General features: G+C 42.3%; 1 pseudogene; it reads right to left on the bottom strand.

The window, feature by feature from the left end:
* Positions 1-3,090: 3,090 nt before the first annotated feature.
* On the bottom strand, positions 3,091-4,024 carry LOC138169652 (Y-box-binding protein 1 pseudogene; annotated as a pseudogene).
* Positions 4,025-8,497: the final 4,473 nt, after the last annotated feature.

Genomic DNA, 8,497 nt, shown 5'->3' with positions numbered 1-8,497 from the left:
CAGCAGAGAAATAGAACCCAGATAGCTTGCCACTGTGGGGAAGGGTGAAAAGTGGCAATGGGGGCACTACTATTATAAGCTTCCACCTACTCTTAACCCACAGAAAAGTCCTACAACCAAGAGGGATCAGCATGGGAAGCAACAGAGCACCCATTCTCTAACTATGGGCTGCACAGTGTCAAGACACTCCCTTCTGCCAATACGGAAGAGGTGACACCACTAAGTACAGCCACTGCTTGGCCTCAACAAGGTTGGCACCAAGCTGTCACAACCTAGCACTTCTACCATCTCCACATCTTTGCAAAGGATTCTGATCCTTTGCCATATTCTACCTGGGGCCAAGTCTCACTTGTCATTGGTAGGAAGAGTGAGAAAGAGTATATGGGATGGTGCCTGCATGGTATATGAATGATGGTGACAGAGCAGAGAGGTAGGTGGATGGAGAATGGTGTCTCTCCATCCCTGACTCTTCCGCTGTACTAGGGGCCCTAGGCTAGTCAAGCACTGCCAGATTAGTCCCCAGTTAGCAAGAATCTTTAGTTTAAAAATGTATCTACCAAATGGCCCTCAGGGGTGAGATCTTCTCCTCAACACCCCCCTATATATATGTATATATACAAGAAAGGCACCCTACCCATGTAACTTTGTCTAGGATTTCTGTCTTTAACTACCAGATCATACTGCAACAACCTCCACCCCTACACAAAATGAGAGACTGTTTCCCTGGTCTTGTTCCAAGTGCATTTTTTTTTCTTAGTTGCAGTTTTGTTGAAAAATATAAGTAATTAAGGAGAGGGAAAAACAGTGCTTCGTGCTGGGGTCCAAGCACCCCCCAATAGCGCAATACCTCCAAATGCCCAATGTGGTCAGAGATTGACTTTCATCCCACTTCACTGAATATCCAAAAGAAATGCAGCCTTGAAAATGAATTTTACCTAAAGGTCCTTCATATAGGAGAGAAAAATGTGTCCCTGAAAGTGGTCATTTGTAGCCAAGTAACATTTATTATCTTATTGAGCTCGATTTGCTTCATGCCCATTGAGGAAGTAAAACCCGAAAGGAAAGCCTGCTGATTGGAACATCCCTCCCATATGCCCAGGTAAGCCTGTCTCTGGACCCATTTCAGTTACTTTTCAATTCACAGAAGAGTTATTATAGCAAGCAAGAGAGGAGTAAGATTAATTTCCACACCCTTCTTCAAGGCTGCAATCACAAGACGGAAAATGCCAAGGAAATGCCAGTGAGGCTAATGCTGCTTTTCTATTTCGGACAGAAAGGCAATCTGTGCTTGCCAGCTTCCATTGACATTTCTCTTCCTAGAATCAGACTGTGATGATGAGTTATCTTTGGATTAAAAACTGTTATTGGGAGTTTGGGAGAGCGAGGTAGAGACTTGGGAGGGGAGAATTGGACAACAAGGAGACTGGGTAGAGAAAATCAAAGTGAGTAAAAATGTCTTTGCATTAGGCATACATTCTGAGACCAGATGGTCAGGAAGCAGTCATGCCAGGCAGCAAGTTACCAGTAAAAAGTGGTAAGTGAACTGCCATCTGACTATGGAAGCTAATGGTCCATTTGTGAAAGACTGCTTGCTTCTCAACATTGTATGTACTTTTCTTCAAAATAATGCCCTGCCTTGGACCTTACTGAGAAGCCAGATGACCATCTGAGGTCCTTCACATCATCTACTTACATCCCGAAAGGTCAATAAAGTGAGTCAACTAATGCATGAAATGTGTTCTCAAAAGAAACTCAAAAGAAAAAAATATTGGCAGTATCTCATTATTGGACATTTCAAGTTGCATATCCCAAAGACATCCAAACTCAACACACACAAAAGAATTCATTATCTTCTCCTCTCACCCACTCCCAACCAAACCTAGCTCTCTTCCAAACTTCCCTATTTCTGCTAAAGGTGCCATCTTTCTCTTCTCTGAGGTTCACTGTCTAGACATCATTCTTGACTCCTCTCTCTCCCTTACATCATGTTGATTTACAGTCAGTTACCAAATAATGTCCTTTCTTCTTCCATAAAATCCCCTGAGCCATGCTATTCCAGGCCTTTATTGCTATGTCTCATCCTTCTCCTATCAATTCTCCACATTACTATCAAAGTGATTTTCCTCAATACCAAATCTGACTGTGCTACTCTCCTACTCAGTAGCCAATAATGGCTCCCTATTGTCTCTAGGTTCTTCTCTTTGGCAATCAGAGCCATCAACAATATGGCCCAATCTCTCTTTCCAGCCTTGTTTCAAATTATTCACTTTCCCATATTCTATAATACAACAAATCTGCCTTTCTTCATGTTCCCCATACAAGACTCTCCACTTCCCATCTCCATGTTTTTGTGCTAACTGTCCCCCATGCCTAGTATGTACTCCCTCCCTGCCTCAGTCTCAGAATCTCTTGTTTACTTAAATTCTTGGCCCAAGCATCACCTATTATTGGAAGCCTTTTTGGATTCTCCTAGTTCCTAGTGCTCTCCATGCAAAATTAATTTATTTTGCTCATTTTCAGCACATGCTTATTTGTGTACATGCTGTCTCCCCTGAAGAAATGTAAAGACAGACTTTTTTGTTTTGGTTTTTGCATACTGATTTCCTAGAACAGTGCCTGAAAAGTAGTGAGTGCTTGTTGATTGATTAAATACTTATATCATGCACCAACACTCCCTCCACTTTGGTCTTGACTTGTAGCCTTCTCAAGTTGAAGAATTTACCATCAGTGCGGTAGCTGACCTGGATGTCCATCCTCATTGAAAGCATTTGATAAAGATGGCTGAAAACATCATGCTAAAAAGTGTGGAAGCAAGAACACAGTCCTGTTTCACTCTACTAGTGACTGGGAAAGCACATAGAGCCTTATTCATTATCCAGAACCTGGGCAAGTGTGACATCATGAAACTGACATGCAAATTTTGACATAATTTTCCATAAACCCTCATGACTCACAGTATCAAAGGCCTTGGTAAGATCTACAAATGTTGTGTGCACACCTCTGTTCTGCTCCTGGCATTTCTCCTGCAGTTGTCAGGCAGGAAACATCATACCATTTGTTCCTCAACCCTTTCTGACTGACCCTCAGGTATTAAGGAGGACTCTGGCAAAAATCTTTCCAGCAACTACTAAGAGAGAGACCATCTTGTGGTTTAGGGTTCTCTGGGCGTCTTCGTCGGTAATTGAAGTTACGGCGGTACCGACGTTGAGGTGGCTGCTGACCCAGGGTCTCATCTCCTTGGTTCTCTTTGTCTTCTTCGTTACCTTCCTCTCTAGGTTGTCTTTGACGAGGAGGGCCCCTGCGGAATCGTGGTCTATAACCCCGATACATATTCTGTCTCACTGGTCTACCTTGTTCTCCTGCACCCTGGTTGTCAGCACCCTCCATTACTTCTCCCTGCATAGGAGGGTTGGAATACTGTGGTCCACGCCCATAGGGTCTCCGCATGTCGTAAGGTGGGAAGGGACGGCGCTGCTGGGGCTGGCCTTCTGGAGCACTCTCTGATCCCTCGTTCTTTTCCCCACTCTCACTGTTCTGGTAATTCTGCTGGTAGTTCCGTGCAGGACCCCTATGACGTGGATAATGTCTGTAATGGTTACAGTCGGCTGCATATTTACTGCCTTGAACTGGAACACCACCAGGGCCTGTGACGTTAGCAGCCTCCGCACCCTTTTCTCCTTCAACAACATCAAACTCCACAGTCTCTCCATCTCCTACACTGCGAAGGTACTTCCTGGGGTTATTCTTCTTTGTGGCAGTCTGGTGTACAAATACATCTTCCTTGGTGTCATTCCTGTTGATGAAACCATAGCCGTTTCTTACATTGAACCATTTTACTGTTCCCAAAACCTTCGTTGCGATGACCTTCTTGTCCCCACCGGCGGGCGCCGCCGATGTGAGGCCGCCGGGACCGCCGCTCCCTCCGCCGCTGTCGGTGATGCCGGGCTTGGTATCGGCGGTGCTGAGGGCGGGGGCGGAGGGCGGCTGCTGGGTCTCGGCCTCGCTGCTCATTGTTGCGGTGATGGTGAGACAGACTATGTATCGGAGTTATAGACCACGATTCCGCAGGGGCCCTCCTCATCAAAGACAACCTAGAGAGGAAGGTAATGAAGAAGACAAAGAGAACCAAGGGGATGAGACCCAGGGTCAGCAGTCACCTCAACGTCGGTACCGCCGTAACTTCAATTACCGACGAAGACGCCCAGAGAACCCTAAACCACAAGATGGCAAAGAGACAAAAGCATCCGAACCACCAGCTGAGAATACGTCCGCTCCCGAGGCTGAGCAGGGCGGGGCTGAGTAAATGCCGGCTTACCATCTCCACCATCATCCGGTTTAGTCATCATACAAGAAGAAAGAATATGAAATTCCAGCAATAATAAGAAATGAACAAAAGATTTGGAACGGAAGACCTAAGTGCTTGCTTTTTGCTGTTGACCAGATAACTAGAACTCTCTGCATTATCTATGCAGCATGGGGTTTTTATTATTTTTACCTAAAGAAGTCTCTTTTTGGGAATGACAAACATGTTTTTTAAAAAGCCTGGTTTTCTCAATACACCTTTAAAGGTTTTTAAATTGTTTCATATCTGGTCAAGTTGAGATTTTTAAGAACCTCATTTTTAATTTGTATAAAAAGTACACCTGATTTTTTCAAAAATCCACAAACTGCAAGCACCTGTTAATAAAGGTCTTTAAATAAAAAAGAAAAAAATTTGCCCAGGGACACACAGTTGGTAAGTGTCTGAGGCTGGATTTGAACTCAGGTCTTCCTGACTCCAGACCTGGTATTCTCTCCACTGTACTAGGAGCTGCCCATCTAGGTAACTCTAGAGAGTTGCAGAAAAAGGTGCTAATCTGCATTGGTAAAGGCAGTTCTTGGTTGGAAGAGTTCCCTATACCAATGAAATCCCAGGTCTAGTCCCCATCCCTATCCCTCAAAAACAAAAAGACAATGTTTGTTAGTGCTGCTCCCAGTGCCCAAGATGACCTCCCTCTGCTTCCTCAAGTCTCTCCCATCTCTTGTACATCCTGCCCATAGATGCCAAAGTGACATTACTAAGACACAGTTCTGACCATGTCACTCTCCTATTCAAAAAGCTCCAAGGTCTCTGATTTGCCTCAAGGATATAAACTTTTCTTTTTGGAAACTAGAGCCTTTCATAACCTACTTCCAGCCTATCCTAGCTTAATACACATTCCTTCTCCACATGAACTCCGTGGTCCAACCAAGCTGACCTGCCTGGAACTCCCAATTCCAGACAATGTCTCTTTTTTTATATGCTTTTGCACAGGCTCTTCTTCATGCAAAGAATACACTCTTCTTCATCTCTATCTCTAAGAATCCCTTTTCCTTTGTTGTTCAGTCATTTTTCAGTAGTGTCCAATTCTTCATGACCCCATTTGGGTCATGAAACCTTTGTGAACCTCTTCTGACCATTGCTATCTGTTCTAGCCACTCTCAACCCAACTGCTTTATGAATTGTTTACAATTTTATTGGAGATTAAGGTTTTGTTTTGTTGCTGTTTAATTGTGTCCAACTCTTTGTGACTTCATTTGGGGTTTTCTGGGCAAAGATACTGGAGTGGTTTGCTATTTCCTTCTCTAGCTCATTTAACAGATGAGAAAACTGAAGGAAACAGGGTTAAGTGACTTGCCCAGCATCACACAGCTAGTGTCTGAGGCCAGATTTGAACTTAGAAAGTTGAGTCTGCCTGACTCCAAGCACTATATCCATTGTGCCACCCAGTTGCACTCAGCTTAAAACTATCTCCTGCATGAGACTTTTTCCTGATTCCTCTAGGTTGCTTATCTTCCCCCAAAGTCACTTTATATTTACTTTATATATGTTTTCTATTTATTAAAATGGGTACATGCTGTTTTTACAATCGAGTGTTAGCTCTTTGAGGGCAGGGAAAGTTTTGTTTCTTATTTCTGTATTCCCAGCATCTAGAACAGTGTCTGGTACATAGCAGGCATTTAATAAATGGTGTTGAATTAATGCATTTCTGAACACTGAAATGCTACCTTTGGAGCTATCTTTGAAATTCTATCTTTGGAGCTGTGAACTGGTTCTGCCATTCCAGAAAGCACTTAGGAACTATGCCCTCAACATCCATGGTCTTTGATCCAACATTATCAGCACTAGGCCTCTACTCCCAAAGAGATTAAATAAAAAGGAAAACAGTCCATATATACAACGAATAGCAGTTCTTTTTCATAGTAGCCCCAAACTGGATACTAATGGAATGCTAAGCAAATTATGGCAGATGAACGTAATGGAATACTATCATACCACAGGAAATGATGATGTAGACAGTTTCAGAAGAAACTGGAAAGAACTCTGTGAACTGATGCAAAGTGAGCAGAACAAGAACAATTCATACACTGACATTGACGTTATAAAGGAATACAACTTGGAAAGAATTAAGAACTCTAATCAATTAAGCAATAAGCCACAGATCCGGAGGGCCTAAATATGAAACTTGCTACCCTCCTCCTGCCAGAGAGGTGATGGCCTTAAAATGAAGAATGAGACATACATTTTAGACATGGTTGATGTAAGGATTTGTTTTGCTAGATTTCCCATACTTCTATGAGTGTTTCCTTCTTTTAAATTGTTGTTCAATGAGAGGGATCATAGGAGAAAGGGAAGATAGTTGTAAAATTCTTGTAAAAATAATTGAATACTCAAAAAAAACCTCTTATCTATCATCCAAGAACTATGTCAAATGCCACCTCCTCCATATTGTCTTTTCCAATTTCCTGGGTCAACAATGACATCTCTCTCCTTTGAACTCTAATATCATTTGATATCACTAATGCATTTTCACACTTTGTATTTTATTTGCTTATGTCCATGTTTCATTCTCTTTGCTGTCTATAAAAATGGAACCATCTTACAGGATTCTCTGTAGACCCTCTAGCACCTGGCATGTCACTGAGCACATAGCAGGATCTCAAAACTTATTGAAAAGAAGACTATTCAACAAATTGAAAAGCAGGTTAGTTTTTTTGTGGTTAAATGTCTAGAAAACCAAAGTTTTTCTCTCAATTGCTGGGTAATATCTCTGTGCCTTAGTGATGACATTTACAAACACTATGGAAATTATGCTTTCTTAACCCCCAAAGCAGCCTCTAAATTCATTTTCCACATTATGCTTCCCAACAAGCCTTGCAAAGATTTAATAACATCTTACATGAATTTCCCATCTCCATGAAGCTCAGAGATAATGAAATGGATTGTGGATAGCTTAAAGTCCTTTAGTTTAATTTTCAAAATATGATATAACTTTAGTAAAGGAAGTTGGTGATTTTCTCATACAAATAAAAATGCTTATTAAAAGTTCTGGAAATATCTGCCATGTGGATTTAATGTATCATACACTATATTGAGATCAATTTTCTCCTTTAGACTCTGGAGGAAGGCCACATTCCTCCCTCTGCCCAATTTCCAGATTCTGGGTACTGGATTAATACTCTACCTTCACTCATACTCCAAACTACAGATTATCCCCTTTCCCAAAAGTTCTTCTTACTTACTTTTTTTTAAGCAATGGGGGTTAAGTAACTTGCTCAAGGTTACACGGCCAGTTATTTCTGGGTGTGGTGCTGAGTGTCTGAGCCCGGGATTCGATCTCCAGGTCATCCCAACACTTGCTGAGCCACCTGGCCACCCCTCAGCAATTGGGGTTAAGTAACTTAATCAAGGTTACACGGCCAGGTGTTTCTGGGTGGGTGATAAGTGTCTGAGCCTGGGATTCGATCTCCAGGTCATCTTGACACTGGAGCCAGTGCTCTTATTCGCTGTGCTACCTGGCTACCCCATTACTTATTTTCAATATGCAAATATTCCAACTCTGAGATGTCTCAGGAATCCATGTAACAAGGTAACAGATACACCCTTTACTCTGTTTCAACCAGCTCTTTTGTGCCCTAGTCTTTGTCCCCCAGCTCTGGTCTCTACTATCTTGGAAATTCATGGATAACATGGCACAAAACCATCAAAGTCACAACTGTTCTATCCATGCTAAATTGGAAAACATTCTTAGCTTTCTTAGTGTAATAGCAAGCACCCTACCATACCCAGGATAGCCTGCTAGCACAGGTTCTTTGATCTGCTTTTCTAGGAAAGACACTCACAAAGTAACAATCTTACTTTTAATTACATTCACTAGTTCAGGGAAAAGGTCAGCACCCTGAACATCAGAGAAAATACAAGCAGAGAAATTAGCATAAAGACCAACAGAGAGGGCTTTGACTACCTGAATCAAAGCAATATTGCTACGATATATACTTTACATACACCACTGGATGGAAAGAGCCTTCACATCTGAGAAGTCCAGGTATATGAATATATGGCTACTCAGTCTCGACCAGGAAATCAAACGGTCCTTCTCATAAGCGAACCCCCAAAGCAAAATACCAACTCAGAGCCTGAAAGCATCACAACCCCCATGACTCAGTGCTTAATCAACTTAATACCAAGAGGTGTGAA

Source organism: Petaurus breviceps, unplaced genomic scaffold (assembly GCF_028583685.1).
Source record: "Petaurus breviceps papuanus isolate PSGF00001 unplaced genomic scaffold, PetGlider_PUasm1.0 37, whole genome shotgun sequence".
Classification (NCBI taxonomy): domain Eukaryota; kingdom Metazoa; phylum Chordata; class Mammalia; order Diprotodontia; family Petauridae; genus Petaurus; species Petaurus breviceps.
This window is presented reverse-complemented; position numbering and strand designations above follow the sequence as displayed.